This window comes from Esox lucius, chromosome 16, assembly GCF_011004845.1.
Source record: "Esox lucius isolate fEsoLuc1 chromosome 16, fEsoLuc1.pri, whole genome shotgun sequence".
Lineage (NCBI taxonomy): Eukaryota > Metazoa > Chordata > Actinopteri > Esociformes > Esocidae > Esox > Esox lucius.
This window is the reverse complement of record NC_047584.1, coordinates 2,692,191-2,713,883: the sequence shown is the minus strand read 5'-3', so window position 1 is coordinate 2,713,883 and position 21,693 is coordinate 2,692,191. Positions and strand designations below refer to the sequence as shown.

General features: G+C 41.4%; 1 protein-coding gene across 6 annotated transcripts in view; it reads right to left on the bottom strand.

Moving 5' to 3' along the window:
- Nucleotides 1-21,693, bottom strand: part of clybl (citrate lyase beta like) — a 130,354-nt gene that overhangs the window by 37,150 nt on the left and 71,511 nt on the right. The window lies entirely within an intron of this gene.

The following is a 21,693-nucleotide window of genomic DNA, read 5'->3' as shown; positions in this document are numbered from 1 at the left end:
ACCAATTGCCCTATATGGCAGCGAGGAGGTCCACTTGTAAAACAAGATTTCATTCAATGGGACAAGCATCCCACTGAAACCTTGAATGCAGATTACTGGAAGATGCACTGAATGCTAAGGGGAATTATGTTAATTTCCACAAAAAACTAAACACAGAAAAAGAGCAATTATATTTTGGACGTATGTAAAATAGAATTATCCCTGGTCAAATCATTATTAAGCCCAGTGATACTAAGAGTTGAGCAAAAACATGAGTCCTTTTATCCAACTGCTTCTGGAGCTGAGTTCATAAACCTGTTCAACTAAAACATACTAAAACAACTGCTTCTGGCCTTTGGAACTTTCAATTCAATTCAATGCAATTTATTGGCATGACACACATGTACATATTGCCAAAGTACGATCACAATGTTTGATAAACTTATTAAAAATAATATTATACGTATATATACAGCTCTGGAAAAAAAATAAGAGACCACTCCTAATTTTTCTTAAATCAGCATCTCTACATGTATGGCAGCCATTCCATTCCAGTGTCTGCTAAATTCGAGCTTTACTGGCAGAGGGATACAGTGAGCGTCAGGTTGCATCCATGCTGAACATTTCTTTTTTAAGGATAATGACCATATGAAGCCATTTATTATCAGATAGTAGTTTGGCTCCTTTTAAAATCATAATAATAACAGAAATCACCAAAATCTCCCTGATCAAAAGTTTACATACCCTTGATTGTTTGGCCTTGTTACAGACACAAGGTGTCACACACAGGTGAAAATGGCAATTAAAGGTGAATTTCCCACACCTGTGGATTTTTAAATTGCAATCAGTGTCTGTGTATAAATAGTCAAATGAGTTTGTTAGCTCTCAAGTGGATGCACTGAGCAGGCTAGATACTGAGCCATGGGGGGAGTAAAGAACTGTCAAAATACCTGTGTAACAAGGTAATGGAACTTTATAAAGATGGAAAAGGATATAAAAAGATATCTAAAGCCTTGCAAATGCCACTCAGTACTGTTCAATAACTTTTTAAGAAGTGGAAAATTCGGGGAAGGTCAGAAGAATTGTTTGGGATACAAAGAAAGACCCACAGGTAACCTCAGGAGAAATACAGGCTGCTCTGGAAAAACACGGTGGGGTTGTTTCAAGGAGCACAATACGGCGATACTTGAACAAAAATGAACTGCATAGTCAAGTTGCCAGAAAGCCTTTACAGACATTCTCAAATATGTTGGTACCCCTAAAGCTCATTGAAATAATGCTTCATTCCTCCTGAAAAGTGATGAAATTGAAAGCTATTTTATCATGTATACTTGCATGCCTTATGTCATTCTATGTCATAGAATAAAGCAAAGAAGCTGTGAAAAGAGAAGAATTATTGCTCATTCTACCATGATATTCTAAAATGGCCTGGACACATTTGTTGGTACCCCTTAGAAAAGACAATAAATAACTGGATCATAGTGATATTTCAAACTAATTAGTTTCTTTAATTAGTATCACACATCTCCAATCTTGTAATCAGTCATTCAGTCTATTTAAATGGAGAAAAGTAGTCACTGTGCTGTTTGGTATCATTGTGTGCACCTCACTGAACATGGACCAGAGAGAGAAGAGGAGAGAGTTGTCTGAGGATATCAGAAAGAAAAATAATAGACAAGCATGGTAAAGGTAAAGGCTACAAGACCATCTCCAAGCAGCTTGATGTCCCTGTGACAACAGTTGCAAATATTATTAAGAAGTTTAAGGTCCATGGAACTGTAGCCAACCTCCCTGGGCCCGGCTGCAAGAGGAAAATCAACCCCAGATTGAACAGAAGGATAGTGCGAATGGTAGCAAGGATAACTGCCAAAGAGATGCAAGCTGAACTCCAAGGTGAAGGTACGTCAGTTTCTGATTGCACCATCCGTCGCTTTTTGAGTGAAAGTGGGCTCCATGGAAGAAGACCCAGGAGGACTCCACTTTTGGAGGAGTCCGAGGAGGCTCGGTTATGATTTGGGGCTGCTTTGCTGTGCCTGGCACAGTGTGCCTTGAATCTGTGCAGGGCACAATGAAATCAAGACTATCAAGGAATTCTGGAGCGAAACGTACTGCCCAGTGTCAGAAAGCTCGGCCTGAGTCGCAGGTCATGGGTCCTCCAACAGGATAATGACCTAAGGGTTGCCTCTAAGGGTGATTGCCTCTAAGGGTTGTGCAACGGAATACTGGGTTAGCGGTCCCATCATTTTTCTCCATGCCATTTTCATTTGTTTTCTTATTTACAATATTATGTTGAATTAAAAATAAAAAAAATCGAGTTTCATGGTCACAACCATAAGGGCAATATTTGGAGAAGAATCAACAAGGCCTATAGTTATTGGGAACCATGGTGGTGGCTCACTCAAGTTGCTAAAAAACAATGATATCAGACAGCAAGTAGCTAGTAGTCTAACTAGGTATGCTGGCAATCAGGCAATATCAAAATTGACCTGAACATGATACATAGTATGGTCCAGTTTCAACTAGAATTTGTAGCCACAAAGATTCTATTATCACAAAATGTAATGGCACTGAAAACAACTTCTGTCAAAATGCTCAAATTGAGAAAGACTGAGAAATGTGTTCATGTGGACAGGATTTAGCAGACAAACACACCATGCCAAGAAGGTTAGCGTAGACCAGCTCAGGGCTATACCACTTGTTTAAGTACAAAATATAAACACAACACAAGAAGTGGGCCATGGCTTAGCTGGCGAGTACATAAAAGACTCGAAATGTATGCACTCGCAACTGAAATTTGCTTTGTATAAGAGTATCTGCTAAATAACCAAAACGTAAAACAAAGCAAAAAAGGTTCTTTATATAAAATTCGACCTGAAGACTCAATATGAAATGTATTTATATTCCTTTTTTTGTTTTTTATAAATACGGGACATTCTGTGAGACTGACATTCTACCAAGTTTCTGTTAAAGGACCAAACAGGATTTGTAAACAGACAGAATAATAAAAAATAAAAGAGTGCCTCTCTTTTCAAACATGACAGTCTCTTTAGTCACCATAGTCCCCAAATAAGCAGAGCCATTGTGAGGGAGGAACAGGAAGAGAGGAAGGAGAAGAGAAATCTAAGATAAATCACAAGTGCGTACACCTATCGGCGACATGGTAGCACAAGACTGCAGATTCAAACCAGATGGGGGAAGGGGAAAGGGGGGTTAATGTGTTGTTGAGTTTAGCAGCATTCTGAAATGCTAGCTTAGGACTTGTCAGATCAGATCAGAGGCTGAGTGTGTATGGTGTGTGAGTGTGTGTGTTACAAAGTGTGTGGGGGGGGGGGGGTCATTAGCAATCCTCCCATGCCTGTTGGATGCAGTGACCACCCTGTTTAAGAGACAGAGATGAAGAGTAAATGAACTGATGAGGGGAAAAGAGATAGGCACTGGCACAAGCACCGTAGGCTGGGTCAACCTGGTGTCAGATACTGCATATTAACGCTGACATGCAAACACACACTAAATGACACACAGAGGTGCGCAAATACACACCCACATACCCGAGCATGCACACATGCAAGCTTGACACGCTTGAAATACTATTTAGAATATCTCAATCATGTTTCAAGATACATCAAAATTAATATTAAAAAGCTTACGTAAGAGGAGCATTTGAAAGGTTTTAGCAAGCATTTACAATAACAGCAAAAACATTTCAATGGCTTGGCTGTTCTAAGAAATCAAAGGGTGTGACCATTCGACATTTCATTGCTGGTGATGTGTTCACTCTATGGGACATCCTGTGTTGTGCAAAAAGATCAGTGTTATCTATAGTAAGGGAAAACGTAATGACTGCATCATGCCAGTATATATCAAGACAAATTAAGGCAATTTGGTAGTGCTCCTGCTCACAGTCAGTCAGTCAACTGCTTCTTAAAATAAATAAAAAAATCCTGTGGACCCCAGGAAGAGTAGCTGCTGCTTTGGCAGGAGCTGATGGGGACTCAAATAAACAAATGAACAAGCTTTCCATTGTACGTGGTAGCGCAAATGGTGAAGTGTTTAGTCAGTCCTCTGATGCATGGAATTATGTAGCTAGCTGTGACAGCTTGCTGTGTGGTTGACACACTTCCTGATTTAATCACTGGTTAGGTATACCTGGGGTGCATCTCAATAGTCTAAATTGGCTTCCTCTCTTTGTCCCTTTACTGTATTCGCATCCACAGCTCGGTATATTAACATTAGAGTGGCTATAAATCACCAGCCTCCCTTCCCCTCAGCAGATTACGAAAACAGTTATCGGGTGTTTGCCCCTTTAGAGTCACTGAAAAATGCATTGATTTACGTAGAACAACTAGTAATTCTGCCGTGGACTCAAATAGTCAAACCAGGAAATATTTTGGAAATATTTGAAATACTGTTTCTTGTCTTTTCTTGTAATACATTTCTCTCAAATAAGCATTCAAATAATAAAAAAAAAGATTGTGCTGTCTATTTAAAACATTTAAAACACTTTTGCCATCAATCTACACAGAAAAATCAAAATGTTCTGACCGCGTACGCGGAGCCAAGAAAAGCACTTACTGAGTGCCACACTGATCGACTGACTGACTATCCATTGTTAAATAGCATAGTTGTCAGACACAGAATGCCATGTGGGTGACTGGTGTTCGATCCTCACCTCAGAATAGACAAAACCTCGCGGGCTACAAGCTTCAGTAGCCACGTTGTATAGTAAGGCTAAAATAAAAACGTTTACAGTTATTTTTCTGGTGGGTTTTCAAAGCACGCATACATGCATGCTTTTTGAAGTGATACAGATCACAACCCCTTGCGTTGTAAAAGAGTAGGGGTTTCCACGATTTTCTCATCTTTTCACTTGATGAAAATGTCATTTATTATCACAATAGTTATTGTATCAATGTCATTCACGAATGAAATAGAAATTAATGTTGTTGTGCCATGAAATGAAATAGCTTTGGCAGTGTAAAGTTCATCTTCAGTCGCGCTAGCAATTGCTTAATTCTTATGGCTATTCCAAGTAGTAAGTAGACATACTTTCAGAAATAAACATATGACTGGCTAATAAGCTGTTAAAACGGTGGAAGTATTTGTTATGGAAGTAAACTTAATGAGAAACTTCTGTCAGTTTAACACAATGCTTAATGGTGTTGTCGGAATGTATGCTTGTTTATGTTTAGATAACAAAAGACCATCTATGCTTTACTAGTATGCATCCTATATTTTGAAATGGTTTGTGCCCCACCAATTCTTTACATATAAAAACGTCACTGTCACTGATACAAGACAAAAAAAACTGAAGATTATCTACATTATGACGGCTAGCTTTGTATGTTTGGTTAGTGAATTGGTCCCTATCAAAGGTAGACGTTTTCCCTATTTTAAGGGGAAACATTTTGCACAGGTACAACAGGATATGCACAAGTCTTTTGTATGATATTGTCACATGGATCATGATACAGACAAGGGGGATTTGATTGTTCAATGGACTTTGGGGGAATGTTTAATCATAATGTCATGTCTTCATCAGATTTTCTGCTGAACACCGTTAACACTGATAATACCCTGTTGATGTCAATGTTTCTTAACCTTTATGATCTGAGGTGGGGACGGGATTGATGACTGTCATACATTGAGTTATGTGTTGGAGTGTGGTGTGTCAATTGTCTTGTTTACATTCATTTTCATTTGAGGAACAATAAGACCTGATTGGTCAGATACTCCTTTTGTTGTTTCATCTTAGTCATTTGTAACATAAGTGTATGGGCCTTTTCTTTTCATTAGGAATTGAATTGTACTTGTAATGTTTTATCAAACATGTAATGTTTTTCTTTAAATGTTTGATATGCAGGATTGTTGGAATGTATGCTTGTTTATGTTAAGATAACAAAAGACCATCTTTTTATCCGTACAAAGGAAGTCACGTTCATTTAAAGTGCAACAGAAAATAGTTAATGGGCTAATGTGTATTCTGTTTGGGATGTCTATAAAGGTGAAGATAACTGGACATTTCTTTGAGACTGAGGGAGATGAGATCGAGTTTGTAAGATCGAGTATCGAGCCAGTAACATCACGATAGACTATCAAATGCTGCAATAAATAACTGAATTACTCTCTCCCTTGACCACCGGGTACGCAATCATTATTTCATCACTATACAAAACGTTTGATTTCTAACAGTGTCTAGCTAAATATTCAAACGTGGCATGATGTTAATGCGTGACAAAATGATCTAATGTTGAGACACAATTTTATGATGAGGTACTATGTCCCAATCGGTCCCTACAGTAATCTCTTTCTAATTTAATGTGTTGCATGTAGTGTATCAACCCTGTTATACCTGTTGTTAGTTTGGATGTTAGCTAATATAGGGAACTAGCTCCGAGAACCGTGGAGTTTCGACTAATTGGTTTAACTATGCAGAACACTCTGCACATGTATAGCTTAGTGGTGTAGTGGTTAAAGACACAGCCTGTCACATAGGAGACCTTTCGAATTCAGTGAGGGCAACAACATTAATTGCTTCTAATCGCGGGCTGGCCAAACTAGGCTTGCCTGGTTACTTTTCTTGTTTAAAAATTGGTACCAATTCATTGAAAAATATAAAATTGAAATTTCACAAGTACGTAAGTATCAGACCCTTTATTCAATACTTTGTACAAGTGCATTTTGGCAGCAATCACATAATAAGTATTCTTGGGCATTCTCCTACCAGATTTGCACACCTGGATTTAGGCAGTTTCTCACATTCCTCCTTACAGTTCCTATTAAACTCTGTCAGACTGGAGAAGTTCTGAGAGTAAAAAGCACTTCTCATATGTCAACACTGAATGTAAACACGAGGCATTAAGGACAATTGGCACTGGGATATATTGATATTGATAATAATAGCACTGCTGATATGTTCATACTGAACTTAATTGTGTTTTCCAAAATAATTACATATGTATGGTCTTCATGGTCTGTTTTATTGCTCTGACAAGCACTCTGAAGTGTGCCACCTCATATAGACAGTTGATTGCCTTTCACAACTGTACAATAAACTGAATTTGCCACAGGTGGACTCCAATCAAGTTCAAAAGACACAGGATGCATCCGAGCTAAAACTGTTGTGTCATGGAAAAGGGTCTTAATACTTATGTACATGAGATGTTTAGGTTTTAAATTTTCAATAAATCGTCCCAAAAATCAGCTTTTTTCTTATGCTCTGCAGAAAAGTGTAGCGCTCTGCATTAAAGTGATTTGCATTAAAGTGTAAGACTGAGAAGTGCGTGACCCTTACCAGTGCTGAACTACTACTACTGAGCTATGAAATGTTCACTCAGAAGAGCCATTTCTCTGAAGCAACTGGCAATGTGAACACACGGTATTCGGTATTGCCCCATTTCAATGTTAACCCCTGAATTTAGACTCAGTGAATCAAAGTCACAACAATAAGCACTGCTGATATTGAGATAATTGAGATGCATGACTTCGCTCTCATACAGTCACACAAACAACTGCTTGTGTGCATGGTGGGCTTCATGTTGTTTCAGAGAGGTAGCCACAGGATTAAAATTGGTTGTGCACCCTGGTTCAATCCTCGTCGTTTTGGGGGAAATTGACCCACCATGCTGTTTACTTTCTGCATCTGGGACTATTTGTTTGTTTCAAGTTTCAAGTTTTGTCAAATGGACTAAACAAAACAGCGTCATCCGGTATAATGAAATTGTTATGACACGGCACCTGACAAACTACGTAGTTAGAGCTAAGAAGAAGAGTATATAAGCAAAAATATAGCTAGACAGAATAATAATAAATAAAACAACAATATACATAACACTGTCCAATAGCAGCAATTTAAAAAAAGAGTACTGTAAACTAGCAGCAATCTGGGTAGTATTTTAATAGATAAGTAATCTGAGTAGTATTATTGAACATTTTGATATGGCAAGTATGGCAGTGTGACCTAACAGCAATTGATAGTTATTGAAATATTAGATTCTTATGAGTGCAATAAGCTTATGAATGGTGGCATAGCACACTACAACTACATAGTGAGAATTAAGAAGAAGAAAATGTACACACAGCTTTAAATATATCAAGAGGATAATGCAATCATATACATAACCCTGTACATAGCAGCAGTTTAAAAAGATTACAGAAAATTAGCAGCAATATTGGTAGTAGTATTGAATATTGTAGAAATGGCAAGTATGTAAACATTATTGTAGAAATGGCAAAAGAAAATGTAAAATAGCATACATTTTAAATATTCTAATGTCCATTAAAGTATCAGAGTATCTGGAATGTTTATGTGCGATTATTATGATCATGGATCAGTGATACTGATTGAGTCTGGAGGTGCGTGCTCCGATGCTCCAGTAGCGCCTACCAGACGGCAGTAGTGTCAACAGACCATAAGCTGGGTGGCTGTGATCTTTGATGATGTTCCGTGATTTCCTCAGGCACAATGTATGGTAGATGCCTTGCAGACATGGCAAATTTCTCCTCAAGATTTATAGTCGTCTTTTGTGCAGTTTTCACTGCTGAGTGTGCTTGTCTGGACCAGGTGAGGTCATTCTTGATGAACACACAGAGAAACTTGAATTCGGAGACTCTCTTCACTTCAGCTCCATTGATGTGTATGAGGGCATGACCACCCCCCCGCCGCTTCCTGAAGTCCACGATCATCTCTTTAGTCTAAACGAAGTTGAGAGAGAGGTTGTTGTCCTGGCACCATGTAGTCAGGTTCCTTACCTCCTCTCTGTAATCGGTCTCATCGTATGGGAGATGAGACTCAGGATGGTATTGTCGTCCACTAATTTGAGGATGATGTTGGAGCTGTGTGTGGCCACGCAGTCATGCGTGAACAGTGTAAATCAAAGGCTTAAAGTCACTGAAAAGGCGTATCAAATTACAGTCCCTATTACTGTATAGCTAGTCGTCATTTATCTGCATTGTTGAGAAATTAGAGTTCAAATCCGTCTCTCGGATTAGCCCAGGGGTACCAATGAGAGAGGTGCAACTGGGTGTTAGTAATCTAATTGGGTTGCCATGCTTTGTCGCACTCTAGCAACACCTTGAGGTGGCTGGGGCACCTGTGAACATTATGAACACTATGTAGTCCGGAGTGTGTGTAGGGATTCCAGTCTAGATTGCCTCGTTGAGTGAGCGTGATAAAAACCAGAACTGCATTGGTTGTGCTTTGGAGAAAACATCTCGACATCAACTAATTACAATGGTTGTTGTGCCGATGAAGCAGGTTCTAAATCGTTAATAGAATTTTACTAAAATGGGTTTTCTACTGTCTGGGCAGAGATAATGTTTTATTTCACGAGTTGAGAAGGAGGGCAGTGTGATCTCTTCAAGTCTTAGTCTGGGAGTAACTCTTTGTTCATACAGTATTACCTCTTGAGTGACACACATCTAAAAACTTGATAGACCCACAACTGTATTTCTGTAACTTAAAATGTTTGGAGCAATTTATCCAAATATCGAGCCATGACTCACAATTCGTAAAGCTGCTAGATGTTAGATAACATTCTTATTCTTTATTTCCACTTTATCTGTCTGGAGTTGCCAGTCACATGAACACACAGGTCCCCTTCCTCTCTCACATGCAGACATACACACACTCACATACACGTCCGTCTTAAGTCACGGCTACACACTAACATACCGACTACAGAGAAATGGAGACACATGAAATGCCGTGTCATCCTGTTCTCCTTGCGCTGCCTAGAGTGACAGTAACTCCTGACAAAACAAAATGAATAGCTGTCGGTAATTCACATAATCATAAAAAAAACATATAGTTTATAGAATTCCACAATTAAAATCAGCTAACACTAGATGGGTGAAAGTCTCCAATTGCCGAGTTCAAGGCTGAAATACTGCCATGCTGTGTGGATAAAACTGCTTTCATGCAACCAGATACGTAGACAATGACAGTCTTTGTTTCCTGCACGTTTGTGGCACTGAGACAGTGTTTTACTTCTGAAACAAAGGTACTTCGCTGGCAGGCAAATAGAGATAGAGCTCAGTGCGCACCCATGAAAACATGCGCACGCACGTGCACACATGCACGCACACACACGCACACACACACACACTCACTCACTCACTCACTCACTCACTCACTCACCTCCTTCATTCGCATTTTGCTGCTTTCTCTCAAATTGACAAGAACATTCCCGCGGACACAGCGTCTCCTGTGAGCGCCGGCACTCGGAGCTTGAATAAAGCACTTTGAAAACGGGAGATCTTTTACATTAATGGACGGCCGTCCAACAAGTTGCTTCAAAGCCCCCTCCCCGATCACCTAGCCTCCCACAGCGCGCTCGCCCCGAAACCTCGGCTCTCACTGCTCCTTTGATTCTCTCCATCATCCTCATCATTAGTAGCTGACACACACACACACACAGAACTGCACATATACACATGAAGAAGCTTTTCAAGTGTAGAACACCTAACCCTTCGAGACGAGAGGGCATTCTCTTTAACACACCACACCCACACAGCGTCCTACAGAGAGGTGTCTATACCTTACACATACGTTACACAGCATGGATGGATAGCGGCTCAAAATACATCCAATCACATAAACCTGAAGTTAGACATGTTAGCTCTCTAAGGAGTAGGTCAGGGTCTTTTTACAGTCTCAGTTAGTTCAATTCAGAAGGGAGGAAGGGTTAAATACTTTAACTTGCTCTGGCACAAGTCAATTAGATCCATGAAAACAGGTCGTAAACTAAACATGGAGAAACTAAACATGGAGAAGCTGTGTTTAGCATTTATGCTGTACACAACTGGAATAAACTACCAGAAGATCTTAGAAGTGCCCCAAACATATCCATTTTTAAATCCAGGTTAAAAACACTTCTCTTTTCACGTGCCTATGACTGAGCACTTCAACTTAACCACACTGTTTAGCCTTATAGCTTCCTATGTTTTTATCCCATTTTTGATCTTTATATGTTTTCTTATTGTATTTTAAATTATGGTGTTCATTTGTTTTGATGTTTTCAGTTGAGTATTTGTTTTTATGTTATTGTACTTTCATCTATATTTCTTTGTAAAACACATTGAATTGCTTCGATATATGAATTGTGCTATAGAAATAAACTTGCTTGCTAGCTACAGCGCTTTGCAAAGGTACTTAGACTCACGACCAATACTCAGGGTGAAACGCAAATGGTACATTGACATTTAATACAGTTTGATATTTTATTTTAAAACACTGAAACTCAAAATCAGTTATTAAAAGGTATTATTGGCCTTATACTGGCAAATAGTTTTACAAAAATTTAAAAATGTAAATATGTTGCTTGAATAAGTATTCAACACCCCCCTTTCACTGTAACAATAAGCAAATATTTACAAGCCTTGTACACACTGTTGGAGTGATTTTGGCCCATTCTTCATGACATATTCAGGGGCGACTGGTCATTGGGGCAGGGGCACAGCCCCACTTGTTGTCAACAGAAAGAACTGCAACAACATTTTTATTTTTATTTCTCAAAGATTGCTTCCTATAATTTATTATCTATGAATATAGCATCTTCCAAAATTGCATATCAATTGTGTTAGGATTTTATTTCATGTTCATTGGTCCCAGCCTAGCTGCTTCAGACTGCGTTTGGCCGATATGAGTTTGCAGTAGTAGGCCATAGGCTAAGCGTGACTGTGGGGCTAGCCGGTCTTTCACAATGCAATGTACATTGTACGTGTGAAAATATTAATATGCATGCTCAGAATGTTAGTGTGATCAATGTAGATCACACAAATTTGATGCCTAGGGGGGCTGACAGACGGTTGCCACACTACAGCGTCTTCGTATTTCAGACCTGATTGGCTGATTTTCATCACTCAAACTGCTGGTTAAAGTAACTGTGGGTTTAATGTGGAGTGGTTTTTGAAGAAAAAGTGGCTAACGGTAAGCATACAAAAGAAGGCACTCTTCTGTTTTCCATGTCTGCTATTTGGTGGAGATGGTACTTGGTCGAGGACAGGTTACAAAGATTTGAAACATCTTTCTGAGAGGATTGTAAAACATGAGAGCAGTGGGAGTTATCTGGACAATGCTGTGAAATTGGGCTTACTTGGAAGGGTAAATGTCGCAGCCCAAGTTGACAGTGCATACAGGCGCTCCATTGAGCAGCATAACAAACAGGTGGAGGAAACGGGTACGTTCTCAGTCGGATCATAACGTATTAAACTGTGTGGACAATGTGAAACCGCACTGCAGGAGCAAGACGAATTGGTGGACTCCCTGAATCCTGGAATATTCAGATGCATTTTCGAGACATGTGAGGGCGATTCGAGACTTCAGAGGCACTATGACTCTCAGCCCATCTTGAAAGGGAGATAGCCAAGCAAGTGGACGAGACATCATTTGTTGCGACACAGGCAGATGAGACAACTGATGTCTCCTGTAAATCACAAATGGTGGTTGTGTTGCGATACATGTTGCAGTGACAGAGAGTTTGTGGAAGTCAAAGATAAAACTGGACTCGGCCTCTCTAATAGCATCAAGGGTGTGCTGGAACCACTGAACCTGGGAGAAAAGCTGATCACTCAGACTTATGATGGTGTGGCTGTAATGAGTAGAAACGTCCGAGGGGTACAGACGCTAATGAAAGAGACATCTCCACATGTCCAGTTTGTTCACTGCTATGCTCACCAGCTGAACCTGACCTTGCTGCAACTTTGTTCAGCAACGATGAGCATCCTGAAGGTGTTTTTTGCAGACTTAACTTCTTTTGCCACCTTTTTCTCTGGCGCTCCAAAACGTGTTGCGGCACTTGCTGAGGCAACACAGAGACGCATTCCAAGGCCACCCGCTGTTCGATGGAATCTTTAAAAGTAGAACTGTCAATGCAGTTTGGGAAAACCGTGCTGCGCTGCCCCTGTGTATGGAGGACATACGCACACAACCAGGATGGGATGAGGCCACCATAAGTGAGGCATATGGCCTGTCAAAAAAAAACTCTGGGACCAAGCCTTTCTGCAGCAGCTGGAATTTTTTTCTTCCTTATGCCAGAAGTTGATGTTTTACACAACACTGCAAAAACGGAGCATCAATGCATCTGGGATAAGCTCACCCGTTTCAAGGAGAATGTCCAGAATATACGGAAGCAAACTGATGAATGGGCTGCCATCGTTCACGATGGAACAGACGAGCCAGGCTGACAACTAACCAACACAGCGCCGGTGATGGAGGCATGCGACACAGTCATCTCCCAGGTGGAGCAGAGGTTTTCACAAAGTGACCACCTGATCGCTGACAAGCTGGTTGACAGATCGCTCTTCCCAGAATTGTTCCTGTCATTCCCTACATCTGAGCTTGACTGTGCGGTGAAAATATGGCCTCTAGGAAACTAGGAAAATTGAAGTCTGAGCTGACCACTCTGTACTGCCACACTGAGCTTCACACTGGTAAGACGGCCCTGTCTCTGTTAAGATCCATCCATGAGAACCACCTAGAGGAGGCTTTTGCTGAGACCGTCACTCTGCTGAAAATTATCATAACAACACATCCGAGTCGAAAGATTTTCTATTGGGTTCAGGTCTGGAGACTGGCTAGGCCACTCCAGGACCTTGAGATGCTTCTTACGGAGCCACTCCTTAGTTGCCCTGGCTGTGTGTTTATGGTCGTTGCCATGCTGGAAGACCCTGCCACGACCCATCTTCAATGCTCTTCCCGAGGGAGGAGGTTGTTGGCCAAGATCTTGCGATACATGGCCTCATCCATCCTCCCCTCAATCTGGTGCAGTCGCCCTTTCCCCTTTGCAGAAAAGCATCCCCAAAGAATGATGTTTCCACCTCCATCACGGTTGGGATGGTGTTCTTGGGGTTGTACTCATTCTTCTTCTTCCTCCAAACACGGCAAGTGGAGTTTAGACCAAAAAGCTCTATATTTGTCTCATCAGACCACATGACCTTCTCCCATTCCTCCTCTGGATCATCCAGATGGTCATTGGCAAACTTTAGATGGGCCTGGACATGCGCTGGCTTGAGCAGGGGGACCTTGCGTGCGCTGCCAGATTTTAATCCATGACGGCATAGTGTGTTACTAATGGTTTTCTTTGAGACTTTGGTCCCAGCTCTCTTCAGGTCATTGACCAGGTCCTGCCGTGTAGTTCTGGGCTGATGCCTCATCTTCCTCATGATCATTGATGCCCCACGAGGTGAGATCTTGCATGGAGCCCCAGACCTTCTGTTTGATTGAGTGTGTGGACAGGTGTCTTTTATACAGGTAACGAGTTCAAACAGGTGCAGTTAATACAGGTCATGAGTGGAAAACAGGAGGGCTTCTTAAAGAAAAACAAACATATCTGTGAGAGACGGAATTCTTATTGGTTGGTAGGTGATCAAATACTTACCTCATGCAATAAAATGCAAATTAATTATTAAAGAAAATCATACAGTGGTTTTCTGGATTTTTGTTTTAGATTCTGTCTCTGAGCTGTACATTTGCTAGGTGTCAGTATAGCATCTTGTGTCTATCCTGAACAAATCCTCTTTTGCTACTGGCCGTTTTAACAGTTAATTGGCCATTCGTTAAACAGTTAAACTGACTAATGTTTCTTACAAAGTTTATTTCCACCATAAAAAGCGTCTATGTATGGCATTTTCCACTGGCCGTTTTAACAGTGTTTTAGCCAGTAATATGCTTTACTGGTATCTACTAACTTCCTCAGAATAATCATAAGAATTGAGCAATTGCTAGCATGACTGAAGATGAACTTTTCCATGCCAGAAATAGTCGCAATATAATCTTATACAGTTTCAGTTAAGGCTAACTATAATGTAACTACTATAAGTTGAGGCATCAAATGTTTTTGTCTATCCTGACCCAAAACGCATGCATGGATGCGTACTTCGAAAATCCACCAGAAACCGTCGCAATATAACCATAAACTGTTTTATTTCAGGCTCACTATAATGCAGATATTGACAGTTTTAGCCAGAGGTTTTTATCTATACGGAGTAATTCATAACACGTACTTCTCTTCGCCTGCAAGGAGATACGAACTCAGGACCTATAATTCACAAGTCCGCTTCTCTAACCACTACGCTATTTAACAAGAAGTAGACAGTAAGTCACTCAATCACTCAGAGACATTTGCTCTTATTGGCCGGCTCAGCTTACGCGGTCCAGAAAAAAGAATACCCTGATTTCTGAATATACAGAAAAGCAACAGAGCCACCAGCAGACAGTAAAGAACGCTTAATATTATAAACAGCCAAAAAACTTGTCTCCCTTCCTAATTAATTAATTAATTTCCTTTACCTCAGGTTTATGAGAGTTGAATATTGAGACGCGTCCACTCATCTTAAATCGTAGATATTTGTTCCGATGCTGCCAAAACAAACATCCCTGCACAATGTTATTACTTCCCTAGATAGCTAGTCATGGTTAAAGTCCGTTTCAAGAAAACTGGACCTTGGATTGGCAAAAACATCTTTCAGCATGATAATGACACCAAACCCTCTGGTTTGAAGTCTAAGTAGCAAAATTGTCAAACACCCCAATATAATTTACTTCTAGCTAGAGGTGGCTAAAGTTATCTAAAATTTCTAATGGCTACTAGAGCTAACTTTAGACTACACTGATTTCATTTTCACTTTGCTCATACTTTAATAAGGGTTAGTTGAACCATCTACTGTGAATTTGTTAAAAAGCACTTCCATTAGTCATCAGAGTGTGGGGACACAGCTGCTGATGTTGTTTTATTGTGTGTTTTTGTGTGCACAGAGCCATGAGATGTCCTCTACATGTTTTTTTCCTCTCCTCAGGCCAGACATTTTGAGTCTTGCTGCGACAAATAGTGATACTGTTTAAAACGAGCTGTACTGCACTCAGGTGAAGGACAAGGACATGCTGCCTGTGTCCGTGGGTGTGTGCACAAGTGCGTGTTTGTGTGTTAGCATGCATGATATGCGTGTGATCTCCAGACACACAGACATCCTAGACAGGTTTTGACAAGTGACACACATAGCAGGAGGAGGCGATAGCAGGATGCCTACTGAACACACCTCGTCTGCCACACTCTTTATTCTCAAAGAAAATGAAGGACAGAGATGAAATGAAGAGACAGAGAAAGAAGGAAAGAGACAGAGAGTGGGAAGGGCTGACTATGACATGGTGGAGAGGGAGAGAGGTGTGATAAAGATGGAACTAAGGGGCTGGGGGGGGGGTTTCAGCAATTGAGTCACAGAACGGTTTTCCCCTCCGTAGTTTTACAGCTTCAGTGTTTCAGTGTTTGACTTCAGTTTTGATCGTCCCTTTTTTAACATGCAATGACAAAACAGTCAACAAGACTTTGTTTTTTGGCACCAACATATTGTTGATTACTAGCATAATGCCTATTCATTTGCAGCTTAGTGCTTGCTAGCACATTGCAACAACTGCAGACTGGTCTAACTGCATTATTAATGGTTCGTTCTGATGTAAGTTTCCAGAAAGTTTTTAATTAATGTGCCACCCTAACATAGCAGGTGTTTAAAGGAAATCCCTGAAACTAGCTCCTCCATATAATGGTCTTGACGAAAATGAAAAACCATGTCCAAGAAGTTCAGTTCTGCACTGTTCAACCAATTCAGTAAATATGGAGGAGGGGTTAAGATGGAGACCCACATTGTTGACGTCTAAACGCAGTTCTGCTGCCTCTCCATTTCCATTTTCCCTAAGAGACAGTAACATTTCTAAAATGTGTTGGTTTGTCAGGGTCAGGACCATGAGTAAAGTAAAACAACGACATTAGTTCCAGACCTTATGGGAAACTTTCCACCCTTGGTAGTGTTGGCTCCATCTAAAACAAATCAACCATTCCCTCTCTACTCCCTCTTTCCAGGGTCTTTCCATTCTTTGACGCACATAGCTGGGGAGGTGTAAAAGGGGAGGAGGGAAGGGAGACTCCAACCATCTTTCCATCTCTTTACCCTCCATCTATCTTTCTATTATTCCAGATGCCAAAGCGCGTTATGCGTGGAATCAGAAAATCTTAAATAGTTAATTCACATATATTCAGAATATAAAGACACTTTATACTTCATTGGACAGAAACATGGTTAAATAGTTTATGCCAAAAGTGCAGTTGGCCATATTTAAACCCAGTACATACATCTGCTTAAACTGCTAGACCAGTCCAGGCAACTACATACTCAGAAATACTTGGTTTAAGGGTACTGCTAGTAGTAGATAACATATATAAACAGAATGCACACAATATGTAGACATAAAATTAAATACAATGGTTTGTGAGCATATAACAATGAGATACGAACATGAACTATATAATATCCACAGATTCATAATATAGTATTTCAAGATAAAGGGAAATGAGAAGGAATTTTACCAGAATATGGTGCAGCTATATTATTATGAGTTAACAGTTTGGCTTGATATGGTGAGCATATTGTTATCAGCGTTTAGTGATAATAACACTGAAAGCTGCACTGAGGGAGGTGTTAGGTACTCCTTGATCCCATTGTTTTATAACTGAGTTCAGTCTACCCCTCTCTCAGTTTCTCCGTTTCATATCACACGTAGCGCCAGGCCATGAGTCGCCAGCCAACCAGGGAAAACTGAGGGAGAGTAACAGGATAATGATGAGAGAGTTCCTCTGTTCCCTCTTCCTCACTGTTTTCCAATCCCTCTCTCTTTCTCTGAACCCCTGGCCTCCACCCGCAGCATATGCAGTGTGTGTGTGTTTGTGTCTTGGTCCCAAGAGGTGAGGGGGCGGGGTCATAGAGGAAGGCTAGGATTACTTAGTCAGGACGCTCATGTTGTAAGTACCATATGTAGTCTATACAAGAGAAGTATGAGGTTTGAAATGAAATATGTTTGCTAATATGGGGGGTTGTTAGTTGTATTGTAGTTTAATGGGCAATATAAAAAATTGTGGTATTAATGTTATATAACCCAGTGGTGGGCAAATTATTTGCTTGATGGACACATCAGCATTTCAAAATGTACAGGTGTGTCACACACTTTTTTGTCTGGTTAAGCTATCCCAAAAAAGATGTACGCCAAGAAAGGGCAGTTATAAAAACATGTATAGGTCCATTATAATTTCCCCATTGCTTTTATTGACTTTTACACAGAGTTTTTAAAACCCATACTGATGTAGAATTCATAGCCTGTATCACACTCACAGTCAGCTGAAGAATTACAACATCACACTCCGTGAAGAAACCCAAGCCTCCCAGAAAAATCTCAGGCCAAAGTCAATCATACCATTGTCAGCATCTTCTATGAACTTCAACTTTCATGTGTCATATTTTAACCCACAAAAGAATACACCCCCCCTGACTGTAGCATGCCACACACACACACACACACACACACAGACAGACCTAAGGAACACAAATTCACCAAGCTCTGTCAAACACAGGATAGTTTGGCATGTACAGAGGTGAATGATCCTGATAGGGCAGGATCTATTTTCGGGGTGAGTAGCTCAGATTACTATGTGATTCTTGGCAGGCTGGCTGGAAGTCTCTCTCAACTAGGCTCTTTGAAGCCCCCCCACCACTCCCCCAACACACACACACACACACTTTCATCCTTAGGTGTCAGACAAATATGTATTCATTTGACTCAGCTTACTTTCAGAATAAATCTTCAACTTCCTCCCTGGACTAACAATATGTGCATTCAATTTAGGAAGTGTATTGGATGACCGTTGGCTGCATAATTTATGTTAAACTGAAAACATTGGTGTGTGGCCAATACATGTCACTTATCGAGCATGATCTAAATGAATTCTGAGTAGAAAACAAATACTTCATCCACGGCCCAAGTACAAATGTACTGTGTGTGATCTATAGCAATACTATGACTAAAACATGAATGTTTTATTGTAAGAAGCTAAGCACACCTGACAATAAATTTCACTTCTCACATCCCACGCCCGCAGCAGGATGGGAAAAAAGCAATCCAAAACAGAGACGCACAACAAGCAATAGTAAACACCAAACAGTACTTTAAAGACAATATGTCTTTCCATATGGCTTCATTTATATCAAACATGTGTCACATCTTCTGTATGTTGTAGAGCATGAACCTGAAAGAATGAGTCACTGCCGTGACATTTAAAGAGAACAGCGGGGTGTCGTCCAGGGTTACACCAATGTTTTTACAAACCTTCCCCTGTAGGAAGAGCAGCTCTTTCTTTCTAGGTTGAGCTTGAGGTGGTGGGCCGACATCCAAACAAGATGTCAGCCATACAAGTAGACATGCACATCGCCACCTGGGTATCAGCAGCAGGGAAGCAGCAAAATAGTTGACCATTAGCCACATAGTAATGACAGGAGAGACCACACAAAGAAGTGCATGCCAGTTGCTATTACCACCTGCATGAGAGTGGATCAGTTTGGAAAAAAAAAACAGTACCCCACACACTGAACAAAATCACCACAAGCATACTACAAACACCTGGTCTGTGCCCATGGTCCAACTCATAGTTTCAAGCCGAAGGAACCAGAGCTGTTTCAAAACCATCGAAATGGACAAGGAAAACAACATCCGTCCACTTTCACACCCCAGTGAAAGAGGTGCTCCCTGCCAGCCAAACCCATGCGTGTGTGCGTGTCTATGTCTGTGCATCCATGCTTGTGTATGAGTGCATGTTTCAGTTGTTGCGGTTATGCCCATGCCTGTGTGCAAGTGTCTGCACCCTGCCAGCGCGGCCACACCACCCAACCATCTGGTGAAAGAAATGGAGTGTGAAGTACAGTATAGTTTGGGACCAGGATCCATGGTGGAGGCTCAGCAGTTAGTTCATTAGTTCCAAACTTCCAGGGATTACACAGTCTTGACTGAGGGAAGTCAGGAGGGGGAGAGGAGGAGAGGAAGGGAGGACTAGAGGAGTGGGCCCGGTGGGGGACAGAGTGACGCCAGGAGGAATGTTGGCCTATAGGGTATGGTGAGGGTGATGGGGAGAGAGAGGGAACGAAAAAGAGATGGAGGGAGGGAGAGAGGGCAGAGTCAGGAAGGATGGACTTAAAAGGGAAGGAGAGGGAGAACAAATAGAAGGATGTTGGGAGAGGAGGAAGAAAGGGGGGGCCAGAAGAGATGGGGAAGCCCAGTGGGAGAGAAATAGATGCCAAGATGAATGCTAGCCTATAGGGTACAGAGAAAGAGGGATAGAGCGAAAGAGAGGGAGGGAGAAAGAAAGCCGTCGGCTGTGCTGCAGGGTTTCAGCTTGCCCTCCTCCACCTCCCCCCCACTCTTCCCCACTGATCTTACAGATATGATGATATGTGTACGAGTGTTAGTGCGGTCAGCCTTGTTGTCCCCCCACCATTTCCCTGTCTCCCCAGCCCTCTGCTCATCTCCCCCCGCTCGTCCCCTCTCCTCTCGGGGCAGCAGTTAGCAGGCTCTGGGCAGCTCTCGTTCCCTCCGTCTGTCGGGCGGGCACCAGGCGGCGCAAGAGGAGGGGCGGCGTGGGGCCTGGCACCGGTTGGCACGGCGACAGGCCCGCTGTGCCGTTGTCATGGTGAAGTTAATCGCAGCGAGGCTGTAGCTAACAACGTCGACGGAGACACACAAGAAGGCCGGGTTGCTTCTTGCTCTGGAGTCACAATGTAACATAATAATAGGAAGCTGGGGACGAGCTCGCTTCATTCACAAGGGTGATGATTGTGACTGCCTCCTTTCACACACTATTGTCAAGATGCTTTCAGAGATTTGACGAATACATCAGAAAATGTGTATAAACAAAACGTATCATAAACATGTTAAAAAAGTGGAAAGTCATAAGGATGCACATTTTAGATATGACGGAGTGGTGATGAAAGAAACACGGCTGTATATGTGCTTCAAACGGATGCACACACAGACATGAACTGATGAATGAGAAGTGTCATTTAGGCCTGGGAACACTGTTGTGCCACGTTCCACAGAAGAGGAAAAATAAATGGGATTAGTAGGAAGGGATATCTTGGAACACCTTCTTTTGCAGGGTGTGCGTAACACTTTTGGCACTTTTTGTTGGATGGAACCATGAAACAGAAACAGTGAGTCCTACCTACAAGATGAAACATCTCTTCCTGATTATAAACATCTGGAATATGTCTGTGTCTGTGGCAAGGCTGTGATGGTCTTCAACGTATTTCACAAATATTGTTTTGAACTGAAAATGGTGCCTGCTCTTGCAGGCTTTAGTGCATGGCTCATAGAAGTCCTCTCAGACCTCCTTGTTGATTTAATGTCTCTCACTGACTTGCTGAATCTTCTTGACTATCGAAATCAAATACAGAACATACACTAAACCTCATCATGACTGTTGAAGTCCCATCCTCAGACATGATTGCACATGAGATGGATGTGCCTGACCAGAGGGCCACGAAAGTAGTCTGTAACTACACCTGCACTTTGGCTCTGTCCCATGCCCATTATTGATCGGGAAGTCCTGTGACACATCCATCTTCCAGGAATCATTAACCCCTGCCCTACCAGTTGACTGTCATGAGTAAGCTCCTGATGAGAAACGATTCATCAGTATAATAGCACTTAGATATCCTTGCCTCAGTATAAATCATGTCAAATACCGTCTCAACAGTCCTCCCCATGGCTCACAGAGAAGCTGTGCAACATTAAGACCGATGGCTGCAAACAAGAACTTTGGTGGAGAAGCGCTGCCTAACTACATAGACTGCTCTATGAAGACCACCAATCTTGATGTTTGTAGTAATTGCAGTAGAAGCAGCCAG